The sequence below is a fragment of the Suncus etruscus genome, chromosome 11 (assembly GCF_024139225.1).
Source record: "Suncus etruscus isolate mSunEtr1 chromosome 11, mSunEtr1.pri.cur, whole genome shotgun sequence".
Classification (NCBI taxonomy): domain Eukaryota; kingdom Metazoa; phylum Chordata; class Mammalia; order Eulipotyphla; family Soricidae; genus Suncus; species Suncus etruscus.
In genome coordinates this window covers 22,496,219-22,515,259 of record NC_064858.1, presented here as the reverse complement: position 1 = coordinate 22,515,259, position 19,041 = coordinate 22,496,219, and the positions used below count along the sequence as shown (strand labels likewise).

Genomic DNA, 19,041 nt, shown 5'->3' with positions numbered 1-19,041 from the left:
CAGCTTTGTGTGTGTGTGTGTGACTAGGAAGGAAACATATAAAGGAATAGGACAGCTCATTTCACCTAATAGAAAGAAAACTGCAACAGAGAGCACTGTTCTGCTAATGACACTCTCCTGAAGCTGAGATACCCAAACATGTCATAAGAACACAGCAGCTCACCCTTATCTGTGGGGGACCATTCCAAGTGCCACTGTGGATGCCTGAAATCACAGGCAGCAGCACCTGGAATATGTATGAACTGGCTTCTTTGTTATACATGCATGTCTGGGTAGAACAGGATGAAATTAACAACAGAAACCAATAATAAAATAAAGCAATTCTAACACTATAAAGTACCATAAGTTAAGTACATGGTGTTTCCCCCATCCCGTCTATGTATCCTGCTTTAGCTCAAAATACCAGGGGTTATAGGAAAGACTGCAGGTAATTGAAACTGAGAATGGCAAATCTCTGAGAAAGGAGACCATAAACAAAGTTACCAAGTTAAAGGCATTATCAAGCTGAAGTTATCACAGACAGTAAGAGTTCAAGGCACCCCTAAATAATCCAGTACCCCCTGCCCAGGCAGCTCGGCAAGTTTTGCCTAAAGCCAGGACCAAAGCTTCTTTTCTCCAAAATGATGGCTTTGCTGTGTCCCTCACCCTGGCAGAGCCACTACACTTCCACACTGGCCCAGGGACAGGCAGCCAAAAAGTATAGCATTGTGGTTCTCACTCATATATACTCAAATGCCACCAGTGGTACTAGAGAGTCAGTCAGCCTTCTCTGGCCACCCCCTGAGGGAACTGTTAGCTCAGAATATGCTCAGAATAAACAGTACCACTGGGATGACAAGTAGAAACCTATTCATGGCTCAGAATGTCTGAGGAACTGAGTCTCCAGCTTTGTGCAAATTGGGGGCACAGCAGTGAAATCCCCCTGCCTGGGGTGAGCCAAGAATCACTGACACTCGGGCATCACTACACTGCATATGACTCAGCCAGACACGTGACAGGCAGCTCTGATTCTAATGAGCAAGAATGCAGGCACGAGGAATGTCTTTGCTTTCCTCAGCCCTGCAGCCCTCCATCAAGAAGCCAGCAATACACCCCCACACATATACCCAAATGATTCCTCTGAGCCGCTGCCACATCTCCCTGTGGCCTTGCCTTGTATAAGCCAGGCCTAGATGTCACAATCTCAAACTCTGAGGAAAGAAATTTTCTGTGAGATCCAACACTTGCAGCTAGTTTTCTAGTTTCCTGTCCCAATACCACCTACCCCATAGAAACCAAGTGGACTGAATATACTTTGCTTTCATAATTAAAAGGTAAACTCCAAGGAAAAGCTAAATCCCAGTATCAAGGCAGTAAAAGGAAGCTGAGCTTGCGACTGGGGGAAAGAGAATTTGAGTGAATGAGTCAGTTATATAGATAATGATCTTTTTTAAAGTGCTCAAGCAGTCATGAAAATATTAGTACCTTCAAAGACATGACCTGAAATAGATTCTCTGTGCTGTCAAAATATTACAAACATTAATTTGAATGCAAAGTTGAAGGTGTTAATTTAACCTTCCATATATTGTTTTCAAATTAAAGTAGGAAGGAGAGTTGTGACTGGGAGAAGAAAAGGATTACTTTATGATCTCATATGCGAGAACATGAACAGCCAGGACAATGGATTTTAAATGCAACCAAAAATTCATGACCGTGTCTCACATATGCAAGTTCTGGATGCAGAGTAATCTGAGTGGGGATGAGGATAGATGGTGGGGTGAGAGGGTATCCTCTCAGCCTATTCCAGCTTAGCAAGAAGCAACTAATGAATTCTTTTCGGTGGGCTTTAGGGTACCACACTAGGTGGTACTTAGTATCGACTCTTGGCTCTACACTCAGGAAATACTCCTGGCAAGCTTAGGGATAATGTGGGACACCAGAAATCAAACCTAGGTCAGCTGTATGCAAGACAAAAGTTCTTCCACTATACTGTCTCTCTGGTTCTGATGAACTCTCTTCTGACAAGCAGTAATAATTCCAGTTCTAAGCTCTAGTGAACAGTCTTTAAAGTTTCAAATGCTAAAAAAAGTAATATTCCTAGCCGCTATCTAAATGCATATCTAAGTGTCTAACTGTCCACAACTAAGGCATGTTCAAGACATCTGTCACAGCATTGGTGGTGCTAGGAGAGAGTATGTGCATTATCTACAGTCACCCTCTTTCATGCATAGGTACTTTGATAAGAAGGCTGATCAGTTAGTGAGGCTTATGAACCCTAAAATATCTCTGGATATGCAAAGGCAGGGGGTTATAAATGTAATCAAAATCTAATTATTGCCCAGTCAATATGTCACACTAGGTGATAATTTATTGTTAGAATAAAGTGCTGATCTTCTCTGCTAGATCCAAGCCTCTGAGAATACACAATCCATGTACAAGGGACAATAACCCTGGCTGAGGTACAAGATGGAGGGATCCAAGCTAACAGGAAAGGACAAAAATCCAGAGTATCAGTTAGTATTGATTCTATGCCATGGCTGTCTGTTAATATTAGAGTTAGCTAGTATTAATTCCACGGCATGCCCACCACAAAAGAATGTGCACAGGAGCAGAGGCAGCAATAATTGATTCAAAATCCTTCTGAATTCAAACCTGGCACCAAAACCAAGGTGACGGTGGGCACAAAGAGGCACCTTTTCTGAGTCAAGATCATCAAGGAGAAATACATACTGAAGCTCTGAAGCTTTTAAATATGAAGAACATTAACAATATGAAATGCATTTTTCCTGTTTGGCAGTCAAACTCTACTCAGTTAATCCCCCAGCTGAACAAAGAATGGACCACAGTGACTCTGGGGGACTCAGAACAGGCATGTTGCACAGGTCAGCTGGAAAAAATTAAGTGGGATCCAGATCTCAAACCTTTCAACCAGTTATTCCCCATATCCCTGCAATGCCAGCGTCTATACCCAATACAGAAGAGAGAAAATTAAGATTTGCATAATAGTTTTAAAGTTAGTTTTGCAGATCAAGACCATTCTGAAGATGAAAAACAACTTTAAAGATCCTAAGTGGGGCTAGAGTGATAGTACAGTGGGAAGGGCCTTGCTTGCCTTGCACAGAGCCAACTTAGGATCAAGCCCAAACATTCCATAAGGTCCCCTGACCTAACCAGGGATAACTCTTGAAATTTTGGGGGGTGTTTTGGGCCACACCTGGCAGCTCAGAGGTTACTCCTGGCTCTGTGCTCAGAAATTACTCTTGGTAGGCTCAGCAGACCATATGGAATGCTGGGGATGAACCAGGGTTCACCAACTGCAAGGCAAAAAAGCCTTATCCACTGTGCTCTGGCCCTTTATGTTTACATAAAGATCCTAAAAAAATTTCTCAAGTAAGGAAGAAAAAGTCAACTATCAGATTGTTTTACTCATAAGTGGTCTATGTAGTTAAAACAAAAGAAATGGCCAAAAGAGATAAAACTCCTTAGATAAATCTCTTAGATTAGGCTAGAATAGTGGTCGGCAACCTGCAGCTCGCAAGCCACATGTGGCTCTTTCAACTTTTAATTTGGCTCTTCTGTGTGCCGGGCAGCCACTCCAGGAGTCAGGACTCTGCTCCTAGCCTCTGTCAGTGCGCGCCCTGTGTAGCTCTCAAATTAAATTTCAATCGTGGTTTTGGCGAGATTTGGCTCAGTTGAAAAAGTGTGGCTCTCCCCAGAGATTGGCACACATCACAAAGAATGAGAACAAGCAGTGTTGGCGGGGATGTGGAGAGAAAGGAACTCTTATCCACTGCTGGTGGGAATATCGTCTAGTTCAACCTTTATGAAAAGCAATATGGCGATTCCTCCAAAAACTGGAAATCGAGCTCCCATACGACCCAGCTATACCACTCCTAGGAATATACCCTAGGAACACAAAAATACAATACAAAAATCCCTTCCTTACACCTATATTCATTGCAGCACTATTTACCATAGCAAGACTCTGGAAACAGCCAAGATACCCTTCAACAGATGAATGGCTAAAGAAACTGTGGTACATATACACAATGGAATATTATGCAGCTGTCAGGAGAGATGAAGTCATGAAATTTTCCTATACATGGATGTATATGGAATCTATTATGCTGAGTGAAATAAGTCAGAGAGAGAGAGAAAGTCGCAGAATGGTCTCACTCATCTATGGGTTTTAAGAAAAATGAAAGACATTCTTGCAATAATAACTTTCAGACACAAAAGAGAAAAGAGCTGGAAGTTACAGCTCACCTTTTGAAGCTCACCACAAACAGGGATGAGTTTAGTTAGAGAAATAACTACGTTTTGAACTATCCTAATAATGAGAATGTACGAGAGAAATAGAAAGCCTGTCTAGAGTACAGGCGGGGATTGGGTGGGGAGGAGGGAGATTTGGGGCATTGGTGATGGGAATGTTGCACTGGTAATGGGTGGTGTTCTTTACATGACTGAAACCCAAACACAATCATGTATGTAGTAAAGTTGTTTAAATAAAAAAAAAAAAAGAAAAGAAAAAGTGTGGCTCTCAAAATAAATTTCAATCATGGCTTTTGGCGAGATTTGGCTCAATTGAAAAGAAAAGGTTGCCGACCACTGGCTAGAGCAATTACCACAGGCAAGGGGAGAAAGGAAAGGGAGGACTCATGAGGGGAAAGGGGTGAGGGAGGTGAGGGAGGATCACTTCAATGAGGATCACTTTCAGGTGAAGGAGGATCAGTTAAGTGGAGAAGGTGACCTCAGTGAGCAATCTCTCAGGTTGGGGAGGGTCTCAGGTGAGGGAAAGGTCTCTCAGATAGGGGAAGGGTCACTTACATGGGAAACAACAGTGGATAGTGAGTTCTACACACACACACACACACACAACAGGTGTGTTTGTGTTAAATTAAACCACTGAAATCCTGATACTGTGAATCAATGATGCTTCAATTAATCAATGATACATTCACCTAAAAAGTAGAAATCTTAATATAAAATATATTTTAAAGGAAATAAATTTGTGTATATTAAAATTAAAAATGACAAATTCAGGGGCCAGAATGATGGTGCAGCAGTAGGGCATTTACCTTACACACAGCTGACCCAGGACAGACCTGGGTTCGCTCCCCAGCTTCCCATAAGGTCCCCCAAGACAAGAACGATTTCTGAGCACATAGACAGGAGTTATCCCTGAGGATCACTAGGTGTGCCCCCCAAATAAATAAAAATAAAAATAAAAATGACAAATTCCTTACTTCCCTAAAATAAACCCCACATGATCCTTTTGATATGTTGTTGAATTCATCCGTTCATCACGAATATCTCTTTTTGTCAGTAATATCTCTATTTTTGGCATTAGAGTAATGGTGGTTTCAGATAAGTTGTTAGGTTCCCAAAACTTTAAGGAAAATGTTCATTATTTACCAACAAAGCACCTATTTCCTTCATAAAATTCTAAACAAATTATTAAAGGAGAGAAATCCAGTAGAAAAATTAAGAAAAAGCACGAGGAGTTGGAGAGATAGCATGGAAGGTAGGATGTTTGCCTTGCATGCAGAAGGATGATGGTTCGAATCCCAGCATCCCATATGGTCCCCCGAGCCTGTCAGGAGAGATTTCTGAGCATAGAGTGGGGAATAACCCCTGAGCACTGCCGGGTGACCCAAAAAAAAAAAGAAAAGAAAAAAGAAAAAGGAAAATCACAAGAAATGCAAATTCACAGAACAGAAAAATGCCAAATGACTTAGTCATATGGAAAGATTTTCTGTTCCTCATTCACAAGATAACAAAAAACAACAAAAAATAAAAATATTAAAAACAATGACTATTTTTTTTACATCTAAGAATGGAAAAGTCAAACATTGTGATCACATTCCACATTATCAAAGAGAAAGAGGTCCTTTAACACTCCTCATGCCATCTCTTCTACCAAAAACAAACCATCTCAACTATAAAATTTTAAATGCCCAGAAATTGTCTTCCTCAGGATTTACCATATGCAAAATTATTGGAAACTACTTAAATAAAACTAAACCACAGGTATGCATTAAGATTATATCAATCAGATCACAGGTAGAAGGAAGGATAGCAGCCCATAATAACCCTAGAGTACTCATTCATTTCTCCATATTAGCCAGTTTGTTTCATTCACGTAAGAAATACTCGTTGCATATCTATTCTGCACCACTCTGAGACACTCATGTATTAGAATCAAAATATGTAACAGGTAAGATACTTAGTCTTATTCTATTTTGTCATTTATATAAATGTTATGCTAAGATTTCATCAAAAGCAAGAAAAACTAATAAGCATGGCAGGCTGTATTTCTCCACTAATTACAAAACTGTCCTTTCAATAATAATGAATAAATATAAACAGTAAAACCAATACAAATATGAACATCCCTGTAATACTTGGTCCTCTCTAGTAATTTACTCATATTTAATTTGGGGGTAATAATGTCACTTAAAGAAACCACGATCACAGAAAAATCATATTGAACTATGCTTTCAATACACTATCTAGAGGGATTAAATAGATACGTTTGTCTAAGAGTGACTGGATTTCTCATCTCAAGGGGTTAATATTTCTACATGCTTAAATGTGGGGAGAACAATTGGCTTGTAAATTGATGTTCATTATTCAAACCGTTTGTAAAAGATAGTTTACAGAATTTCCATTTGGAAACAAGATTATATTGCCAACAAAGTACCCAACATTAATCCTTCCAAGTCATTTGAAGATTATGAAACACATGGAATAAAATTCTTTTGTAAGTGAAATAGTATGGAAGTCACTGTTCAATGCTTTTTCTCAAACCCTGCTCACATGTGTGGCTGTATCTTATGGAACCAGGAAAATGGAGAAGGGAACTAATCAAGAGCAAATACTGCTTCTCAGGGCCTGAGAAGCCCCTTCCAGCCCCCTGAAGCCTGGGGTGGGCATCCATAGCAGAATCTCCCAGTCTTATCTAATTCCAGACAAATCTTTGCTATTCTCATTTCAAGTCCCATCCCCCAGCTAAACACCCACTCTCCCAACCCAGGGTCTTTTACCTGGGGAGTCTCACTCAGTGTCATTTGAGACCTCAGCTCTTCACCTCTATTTCAAATTCTATATTACTTAGAAAAAAATAGGGCAGAGAAGAAAAATATCAGTAATTTCTAAATATATTAATCATTCCAAAGCCCTCTGCTTTTTATAAGCACTTTTATGTGAAGCAAGCTTCATTTCAGCTCAAGACACACATGTACTGGCCTGGGCTCACTCCTCAGCATCATATGGCTCTGAGCCTCCCAGGTATGTCTTCCAGGCTTCCTAGGCCTTGTCGGTACAGCCTGGGCCCATTGGGCTGGCCCCACAATGCAAGAACTTAGCAGCACCATGTCAAAGTATCTCATGTCGAAGCACCAACCAGGCTAGTTAAACAGCACTGCAAGTGCCTCTTGAACAACCTGAGCATTGCCAGAAAGCCTTTCCATCATCCCCCACAAAAAAATTTTAAAGACCTATAACCATAAAAACATCTTCATATGATGCACAAAATAAATGTACAAGTTTCATGGCTCTGATTTTCAGTTTTCAAAATTTTAACTGCAAAGTGAACATGAAATAGAAAACTGACCATCATATTCTCAAAACAGTCAGCAGTTAGAGTTAACCTTAAAAATTTCTGCAGTTCTGGGGCCAGAGAGATAGCATGGAGGTAAGGCGTTTGCCTTGCATGCAGAAGGACCTAACCCTAACATTATACTTAATGGCGAGAAACTAGAAGCATTCCCACTAAGGTCAGGAACTAGGCAAGGCTGTCCACTCTCTCCACTCTTATTCAATATAACCTTAGAAGTCCTAGCAATAGCAATTCGACAAGAGAAGGGAATCAAAGGAATCCAAATTGGGAAAGAGGAACACAAACTATCTCTATTTGCAGATGATATGATGATATACATCGAAAACCCCAAAGAGTCCACAGTAAAACTCCTAGAAACAATTAACCAATACAGCAAAGTGGCTGGATACAAAGTCAATACACAAAAGACAGTAGCGTTTCTATATACAAACAACGAAGTCGAGGAGAGAGAGATTAAAAATACAATACCATTTAAAATAGTATCAAAAAATATCAGGTACCTAGGAATCAACCTTACAAGGGAAGTGAAAGATCTATACCAGGAAAACTTCAAAACGCTTCAGAAAGAAATTGAAGACGATCTAAAGAAATGGAAGAACATCCCATGCTCATGGATAGGTAGAATTAACATAATCAAAATGACTATCCTACCCAAACTACTATATAGATTTAATGCAATCCCTATCCAAATCCAGACACCATTCTTTAAAGAAATAGAACAATCAGTCACAAAATTTATCTGGAACCACAAAAGACCCAGGATAGCCAAACACATACTGAAAAACAAAAAGCTGGGAGGCATCTCCTTACCTAACTTGAAACTATACTATAAAGCTATAGTAATTAAAACAGCATGGTACTGGAACAGAAACAGGACCTCAGACCAGTGGGTCAGAACAGAATTCCCAGACATAAACACCAAAATATACAGCCAAATAATATTTGACAAAAGAGGCAAGGATCTGAAGTGGAACAAAGGAAGTCTATTCAACAAATGGTGTTGGTACAACTGGAAAATCACATGTACGAAAGTGAAGATTGACCCATACCTCACCCCTTATACAAAAGTTAACTCAAAATGGATCAAAGACCTTGAAATCAGACCCGAATCTATAAAGTTTATCGAGAATAAAATAGGCAGAACACTCGAAGACCTATATATCAAAAAGGTCTTTGAGAATGGAGCACCAATGGCAATAACGTTAGCATCAAATATAAACAAATGGGACTATATCAAACTAAAAAGCTTTTGCATGGCAAAAGAAACCCTACTTAATGCAAAAAGACAGTTAACAGAATGGGAAAAAATCTTTTCACTCGATATATCAGATAAAGGGCTGATATCTAGAACATACAAAGCACTCAGAAAACTGAGCCCCCCAAAACCAAATAAAGCCATAAAAAAATGGGGAGATGAAATGAATAGACACTTCTCTGAGGAAGACAGAAGGATGGCCAACAAACACATGAAAACATGCTCACCTTCACTCATTATCAGGGAGATCCAAATCAAGACAACAATAAGATACCACCTTACACCAGTGAGGATGGCTCACATCAAAAATAATGGAAACAACCTTTGTTGGCGGGGATGCGGTATGAAAGGAACTCTCATCCACTGCTGGTGGGAATGCCCCCTAGTCCAACACCTATGGAGAAAAGTCTGGAGAGTGCTCAAAGAACTCAGAATTGAGCTGCCATTTGACCCAGCAATTGCGCTCCTAGGCATATACCCCCAAGTTGAAAGGACATTCATTCCAAAATATGTATGCACCCCACTATTTATCGCAGCACTCAGTATAATAGCCAAATCTTGGAACCAACCGAGATGTCCAACAACAGATGAATGGATCATTAAGATGTGGTACATATACACAATGGAATACTACATGGCAGTCAGAAATGATACAATCACAGACTTTGCAGCAACGTGGATGGACCTAGATCATGTTATGTTAAATGAAGTAAGTCAGAAGACAAAAGATAAACACAGAATGGTAGCACTATTCTGAAGCACCTAGAACATATATTTTATACACAACTAATACCTAACAACCAAATAAAAGGGTTTAACAGGGTAGAATCTCCAAACACTGTAATAGTCAACATATACTTGGGAGCAGTGTCCAAAATACATGAAAAAGGAACAACATGAACTCTTAACTACACATTATACCACAAAGAAAACAACAACAAAAGAAACAGCAACATAGAGAGAACAGGTATGTAATCAGACTTTTACAACAAAGGCCCACAATAATCCCTTAGAGATCGTATACAGGAACAGAAGTATAGAACACCATGGGAAATCACTGACTGCAATGGAAACATACCATAACACTATGTTTTAATGCCTTTATCTTACTATATTTTAAATAACCTCTCAGCTTTTCTGTTCACAGGCGCCCTTGGATACAAAGGGCAGACAAACTAAGACGGCAACTCGGGATACCACGCGAGATACCATACCTTGCTTGCAATACGAGATGGCCCCGAGAAAACTCTTTGACATACACTTTATCTCTAGGTTACACCTTCTTTTAGGAACTGAAGCACGTGACCAGTCAGACCACCGAAGCAGCAACTGAGATGTACAGACTTAAACTACAGGCTCTACTTTTTTTTTTTAATTTTTTCTCTTTTCCCCCTTTCACTTTTCTCTTTTCTATTCTTCTCTTTGCTTTTTTCCCTTTCTCTTCTCCCTTTCTTTCTAAGCTATTTTCTCTTTTCTCTCCCTTCATACCCCTCCCATATACCTTCCCCTTTCTCCCCTCCAGAAATCCAACTATCCCTTCACCCCCCAATCCCATCCAGATCTCCCACCATATTGAAACTCTTCACCCTCAGTCCTTAATCTATTAGGCATCAAGATCGACCTCCTACCCAACGAACCAGTACACAGCACCCAGGCGAGGGGACACCCAGTCAAACCCACACCTCGTCTCCTGCAAGAAAAGACAGCCAACTCCCCTGCGGACTCATGATGCGAGGCCCTCCATACCAACTCCCCCTAATGTGGACTGTTTCTTGAAACTGGACCTAGGTCCAAAAGTATCCCCAAAGCAAGAACTCTTTCAAGACCTCCCTGCCGCAAATTTTTACCAATCTGAAGAAGGTCAGGGGTGTGATATAAAGATCCCTGGGAACCCATGCACCACAAGAAAAACCCAAAAGACAATGGGAAAAACTGTACTTCCAACATAGGCATAAGACCTGTAATATAGCACCGCTTTACCTGCTTTCCCCCAAATGTAAGATAGTCTTTTGCACCACTTTGGTCCTTTAAAAACTTTGCTAACTCATTTTATTTCTTTTCTTTTCTTTTTTTTTTTTAATTAATTAAGTTATTTTTTTAAATGTCTGTCCTACATATACATTTGTGAGCTGATACATTTTTATTCCTTTTTTTTTTTTAATCATTTTTGGGTATGTGACCTGTTTCTGTTATCCCCTCTGTCCACCCCCAAATACACCGACAATATAAGGTAGCACCGTTTCTCCCTGCAAAGGCACACTAAATAAAGGGGAAATCTTACATAAAAAAAAGAGCTCTTGTCTACTAGAGATAAGAACTCATAGTTGTTTACAATACAGGGATATCTCCTACCCTGAAAATATGTCATGTGGAATCAACTTAGACTTCAGGTGATTAGATACCATTCATCCAGCCTTGAACCCTGGACCCCAGACATAGAAACGGCACAGTTCCTCACAACAGCTACAAGAAACAAATCCCAGCTGGGACAGCCTTAATACTGTGGGGCCACCAACAAGGACCAGCTCTAACATGATATCCTGACAACGAGGAAAATGTGAACAACCTGACCTTAGAACAGATTAGCCTACCTTACCAGCCAATGACAAGACAAAACCAGAAGACTTGTCACCCTTAGGTAGGTCCAAAAGCCAAGATCGCGAGTTATAGAGGACTGGCTGCTAGAACCATGACCAGACTGTATATATCTTGGGACCAATAAAAAAGCCCTAGTTCAGGGCTTGAACTATGACCTGCACAATACTTATGATCCCCAGTTCCAAAGGTCTGGCAGAGACAATTGTAACGGAATGGGGCTTCGGGAAGCACAAAGAAAGACGCTATCCTAGGCGCCATCCCAGGTTCAACACAAAGACCAAGATCTCCAACCACAGAAGATGGATTAAAATGACACTGAAGGAACGGAACCTCAAGAACCACAAAGACTGACTTCATCATAAGTCCCACCTCAGGATCCGTGCAGATACAGAGACCTCTAGACATAGAGGTCTGAGTGTATCACACAGGACAGGGCAGAAGTCTTCCACACACCACAAAAGCACCACCGGGAAAATAAATGAGCCTGAGCAGAGTCTATAGTTGATCCCATGACAATATACTCCAAGGACGGAGAAACCCCATATTTCTTAGGCCAAGTGAATTCCTCTTTGAATGACCCCAATATTTACTGTGCCAGGGCAGGAGGGAAAAAAACAAAAATAAAAAAAAAATACAAAACCTCGGTTATTTTTTTATATATATATTATTTTTTTTATCTTCATTTTTTATTATTATTATTATTTTTATTTACCTACCTATCTTTGGTAGATTTCTCTGTTTGGGTGTGATTATTGAAATTGTTGTCCCCAGTTATACTTTTTTTTTTTTTCTCTTCTTTTCTTTCCTTTCTTTATGTGCTATGCCATGTTTCTTATTTCAAGACCATAGCGGTTTTCGTTTTGATTTGTTTTTGTTTGTTTCTTTTTTGTTTTTGTTTTTGTTTGTCTGTTTTTCTTTGGGTTTTTTTTTGTTGTTTTTTTTTTTCTCGTTTGCTTGTTTTTTTGTGGTGCTAATCGATATAGCCGGAATCCTCACTGGATATTTGACACTGCTTTTGGTACGGGGGGAGTGTTTCACCTTCTTTATCTCCTTGATCTCTCAAAGCGTTGATGAGAGCCCCTAGAAGGATTCCGCACATTTTCGGCATATTAGTCTCTTACCCCAGCTTATTTCTTTTCTCTTTTTCAAACAAAACCATCCATCTTGAACTAACTAGTCCTACCTCCAGTTAGAGGGGGAAATAAGGGAGACATCAAGACCAAACAGGTGCAAGACTACTAGGTAGTGGGTCAGATACAGAGGGGACCACATATTCTAGCCGCCCTGAGGGTGAGGGAAGAGGAAATGGGAGGGAGGACAAAAATGGAGGTATAGGTAAAGACAATCTGGTGATGGGAATCCCCCTTGCTTTTATGTAAATATGTACCTAAAATAATATTGTCAACAATATGTAAGCCACAATGATCAAAATAAAAATCATATTATTAAAAAAAAATAAAGATATCCTCGATTCCAAACAAAAAAAAAGAAAGAAAAAAAATTTCTGCAGTTCTGGGGCCAGAGAGATAGCATGGAGGTAAGGCGTTTGCCTTGCATGCAGAAGGACAGTGGTTTGAATCCCGGCACCCCATATGGTCCCCCAAGCCTGCCAGGAGAGATTTCTGAGCATAGAGCCAGGAGTAACCCCTGAGCGCTGCCGGGTGTGACACACACACACACACACACACACACACACACACACACACACACACAGAATTTCTGCAGTTCTGACTAAAGGGACACACATGGGGAACACTGGAAACCCCTATAACCTTCCCCAAAGCCACACTCACTCCTGGCACTGCATCTAAACTTCCTTTATGAAAAACCAAAGACTGGGTGCTTTCGTTTCAAGTACAGCTTAAAACAGCACCTGAATCCAAAGAAACATGAAAGACATGTTGAACATGAACTTATTTGCACCCCAAGGTTAGGCTACAGGAGAGTCTGTCCTGGCCCTGTCCTGATGCCCAGTCCTATCTGTTCTGTCCATCTAATGAGGCAGAGTCTCTCACCTCCCAGGGCTTACTGCTCTGCTTGACTGCAACAAATCCTCACACTCACAACAGAGGAAACACAGGCAGGTTGTACAGCTGCAGTTTGTACCAAAGTATAATAAGGGAGGGAATGAAAGTTTTTAAAAATAGATGAGTTGAGGGGCTGGAGCAATAATCCAATGAGTAGAGCACTGATAGATCTGGCATTTGGTCAACCCAGCTTTGATCCCTGGTTTCCCATATGGTCCCCCCAGCACTACGAGGAGTGATCCCTAAAAGCAGAGCCACAAGTAATCACTGAGCACTGTTTGTGTGACCCCTCCCCCAAAAAAGATAGGTGAGTTTAGTTAATGTACTTGGAAGTACTTTACAAACTGTGACATAAATGCCAATGTAATGTGTTTGACAATATTACAGTGTCATTAAATGGTCGGTTACAAATAGGCTACCCAGTCTGTAAATGTTCTCAAAGCTGCTTTATAAAAACAAAGCAGTCTCTTGGCTTTGGTTTCCATAATTATGTATATTCTATGCGCTCTGACATCAGAACTTCTTATATATTTAAATTCCAGTTTACCACAATTCAAATACATCTCTGATCCCTGTATTAAAGAGTAAATCAAACACAAGTCACTTTGCACCTGAGTTACAAGACTTCACCAGATGCCTACTCTGAGAGATTTATAGTAGAATTCTAAATTAATTGTAATCTTTAATCTTGGACACTTCCTAACTAAGACTTCTGGGACAATACAAACTTGGTATTCAGAGGAAAACATGTGTTTGAAATCCATTACCAAAACATTTCACTGTGTCAAGTTAGTTAATTCCTCAACGCTTAAATTTCACAAATTGCAAAATTCCAAGGTTACAGATTACAATCAGACAAAAAACATGAACCAACTCAGGGGACACCAGTTACTCGCAGTCCAGGCACCAGTGAATAAAACAGTCCCTGAGTTCAGAGTCTACATGGATCCTGATACCAGTAGGGCAGTGTCCCTGAGATATGAGTCTACACAGATCCTGACACTGGTGAGTAAAGCAGAGTCCTGTATTCAGAATCTCCAACCTAATGGGGATTGGACAACAAGAAGCATTCCTGAGATAAACAAGACATATTAAACTGCGGGTCTGTGCAAAAAGGATAGTTAACAGTAAGATATTTAATGTTATGCTGAACTAGAGGATGCTCCACATCAGCCTGACATCGATAAAAGAAATGCACAGAATCCAGAATCTTTAAATATAAGAACTTGATACCAACAATAGCTAAAGTGTGAAAAAGTTTCACAGGGACCATGGAGAATGACTCGGGTTGGACAGACTGGTATGCCTGGAACCCAGAGTCGGTCTTATGCCAATAAACTTCTGGGGTGAGGCCTTATTGTAATTAGATTTTTTTCATTTTCCCTATATTTTTATGGACCTATGCAAACAATGGCCACTATCACACCTTTACTATATTTTTTTTACTCTTATCCTTTAAGGAAAAAAAATACAATTTACTGAACTTAAAAACAAATAACTGTAGTAGAATGCCTGTCTGGAATACAGGCAGGGGATGGGAAGGGGGGGATGAGGGAATGTTACACTGGGGAAGGGGGGGTGTGTGTTCTGTTTGTGACTGTAACCCAACTATGATCATGTTACTTAAATAAAAAATATTTAAATATATATATATATATATTTTTGGGGGGGTTAACCTGAGATATTCTTTTTCTTTTTTATGCTTTTGGGATTTTTTTTGCTTTTGTTTTTTTGTTTTTAGCCACACCCAGTGATGCTAAGGCGTTACTTCTGGCTATGTGCTCAGAAATCGCTCCTGACTTGGGGACCATATTGGATGCCGGGGGGGGGGGGGGCCTCGAACCCAGGTCTGTCCTGGGTCAGCTACATGCAAGGCAAACGCCCTACCACTGTGCTATTGCTTCAGCCCAACCTAAGACATTTCTTTATCCTTTGATTCACAATTTAATTCAGTCAGCTTTTTTTTTAATTGTACAAATAAAATACATATCCTAATGACAAAAAAAAAAAAAGACCTGATCAGAGAGGAATTAGGACACTGTGTGGGAAAACGTTCTGGAAGACTTCACAGAGTTATACCTGCAAACCACATGACAATCTGGAGAGGGAGCATCCAAAGGGATGCAATATGCAAATGACCCAAGATGAGAAACAGAAGGATGGCCAGTGTGGGTGGAGAACAGTTGGGGGCCAGAGGAGAAGTGGGGGAGAAGAGAGGAAGCCGGAACTGGACAGTGACCAAATTTCCAAGCCACATCAGGAATGCAGGCTGTAAATGCAAGGGAGAGTTTTGCTTAGATGAGTAACATGATCTGATTTAGGAGATGAGAGCATCCCAACTGCTGTGCAGCTGACAGCAGCAGGTCGGAAGAGGGTAATCCTGTGGGCTGAGGGAGGGTTTGAAAAGGCTGTCAGGCAAGAGAAAGAAAAATGATGAGTTTGGGAAGCAGGAACAACAGAAAGAGCAGTTATTGATTGATCAGAAGTTGACAAAGAAAGAGGATTAGATGTGATTCTTAAGGTTTACAGAACATTGATGATAAAACAGTTGTTCCTTAGGATGGAAAATCCAAAATTTTCCCTGCTGCAGCTGGGGATCTATACCAATCATGATCCCCTGCTCACAGAACCAGAGTAAGTTCTGAGCACTGCTGGCTGTAGACCAAAATAAACCTAAATCAGAAGCATTTGGAGAAGAAACCTTAGAGTCGAAATCACCTGTAGATGGAGGGTGCTGGTGTCGGTTCCAGCCTGGAGCTCACCTTCCAGCACTGGAAGCCCACAAGGACATTGTGGTTGAGGTGGAGTGGGCAGGTACCTACACAGACCAGGCTCATTGCCTTTCTAAGAATGACATTCATTGATGCTTCTGTACCCTCTGAATCTGTACTGGCTAAACAATGAGGAAAGAAGAAAGGAGAATGGACTAGGAATATATCCTTGGAGCCCAAAAATATAATACAGAAAAAAACCTATGCATTCCTACGTTCATTGCAGCACTTTTCACAATAGCCAAAATTGGAAACAACCCAAATAAAGGGGATAAAGAAATGATGGTACATCTATACAATGAAATACTCTGCAGCTGTTAGAAAAAATTAAGTCATGAAATTTGCTTATACATAAATAGATATAGAGAGTTTTATGTTGAGGGGATATGATATGAATAAATGAGGAAGAGGGATAGATATAGGTCACACTCATTTGTGGAATATATATTAAAAAAGAGTATGGTAATAATATCCAGAGACAATAAAGATGAGGGCCAAGAAGACCAGTCCATGGTAGAAAGCTTGCCCAAGTAGCAGAGGAATGCAGTTAGCGTAGAGAAGGGACCATAGTGACAATAATAATTAGAAATGATTACTCTGGACAAGAACTGGGTGCTGAAAGGAGATAAAGTGGTTTGCATGACACTCCTTCAGTTACAATATTGTAAACCATGGTGTCTAAAAGCAGAGAGAGGGAGGGAGGGAGGGAGGGAGAGAGAGAGAGAGAGAGAGGGAGAGAGAGAGAGAGAGAGAGAGAGAGAGAGAGAGAGAGAGAGAGAGAGAGAGAGAGAGAGAGAGAGAGAGAGAAGAAAAATGTCTGCCCTGGAGACAGGCAGGGAGGGAGGGCGGGAGGGAACTAAGGACATTGGTGGCAAGAAATGTTTTTAGTGAAAGGTGGAGTACATTGTATGACTGAAACTCAATCATGAACAACTTTGTAACTGTGGGGGGAAAAAACAAGGGCTGAAGAGATAGCACAGCAGTAAAGCATTTGCCTTGCATGCGGCCAACACAGGACAGATCCTGGTTCAAATCCTAGCATCTCATATGGTCTCCTGAGCCTGCCAGGAGCAACTTCTGAGCGCAGATCCAAAGAAGGGGCATGGAGAAGAGCAGAGGAGAAAGAGGAGGGAGCTGGAGGAAGAAGAAAGAGGAGCAAGTGGTGAGACCACCTTAAAATCTAAACAGAAATCTAAACCTTAAAATGTAAACTCAGCTAAGACATTATATACTGATCTGAAAACACCCCATTAATAAGCTTTTCCCTTGGATTTTATATTAAGAAATGCATTTCCCAACTGATTTGGTACAAATAAAAATGTATTTTTTATTCTTTCATTGTAACTCAAAAAGTAGAAAATTAAGAACTCAGGCATGACCTAAATGCATGACCCAGAGATACATTTCATGTACCAGCCTGCATGCACGAGAGGCCAGATGGAAGTCTGAGAACCACACCTCCTACACAGCACTACAGCCACAAGGACTCTATTATATTCATTTGGGGGGGGGGGGTCACTCACTCCCAGCAGTGTTCAGGGATTACTCCTGGCTCTGTGCTCAGGGATCACTCCTGTTATGATTTGAAGGACATATGGAGTGCCAGGGATCAAGCCACGTGAAAGGTATGCAAGGCAAGTACTTACCAATTATACTAATTCTTCATCCCCAAGATTGAATTTTATTTTTTTTTGAAGGAAGCGAGAGGGTGGGTTCACAACCAGCAGTGCTTGGGAATTAATTCTGGCTCTTTACTCAGGGATCACTACTGACCAGACTTGGGGGACCATTACGGGTGCCTGGGATTAAACCTGGGTTAGCCACATGCAAGGGAAATGTCCTACCTGCTATACTATCACTCCAGCCCTACTAAGATTTAATTTTAACCCAGAAACAGTTCATCTCAGTTTATTGAAATACTTTATATCCCTCAGTATCATACTCTAGTTTTCTTTTGTTTCTTGTCCACTTTTTTGTATTTATTGATTTTGTTGCCACTGTGAATGGTATTTTATGTATGCTACCTTTTCCACTTTTCAACCTACAGAAAAAGCATCAATTTTAATATTCACAATGAACCAACAGATGGATTCTACTCTTTGCTCATTTTCATTTTTACTCTTCGATCATTTTCAACTGGCCTCTTGAGTTATACCTGTTTTAATTGACTCATATAAAAACTTTCATTACATTTTGTGAATATGACATTACTTAGGAATTGAAGATTTAGTACAGGGGTTAAGGTACTTGCTTTGCATGTAGTTGATCCCAGCATCATGCATGTTCTCATAAGAACCACCAGTTATTACTCCTGAGCAGAGAGCAAGAAATAGCCCCGAGTACTACTGGGCATTTCCCCCAAACTGAGGGAAAAACTGCACACATAAAAGTACTTAGATCAGGGGCCGGGCGGTGGCGCTCGAGGTAAGGTGCCTGCCTTACCTGCGCTAGCCTAGGAGACGGACCGCGGTTCGATCCCCCGGCGTCCCATATGGTCCCCCAAGCCAGGAGCGACTTCTGAGCGCATAGCCAGGAGTAACCCCTGAGCGTCACCGGGTTTGGCCCAAAAACAAAAAAAAAAAAAAAAAAAAAAAAAAAAGTACTTAGATCAAACTGCAGCTAGAAAACATGACCAAAAATGTTTTCATGGGACTGGAGCAGTGGCACAAGCAGTAAGGTGTCTGCCTTGCTGGTGCTATCCTAGGATGGACCACAGTTCGATCCCCCGGCATCCCATATAGTCCCCCAAGTCAGGATTGATTTTTGAGCACATAGCCGGGAGTAACCCCT

General features: G+C 40.7%; 1 protein-coding gene across 1 annotated transcript in view; it reads right to left on the bottom strand.

Annotated features, from left to right (window-relative positions):
* The window catches only part of ITPR2 (inositol 1,4,5-trisphosphate receptor type 2), a 458,186-nt gene that overhangs the window by 212,795 nt on the left and 226,350 nt on the right, over window positions 1–19,041 (bottom strand).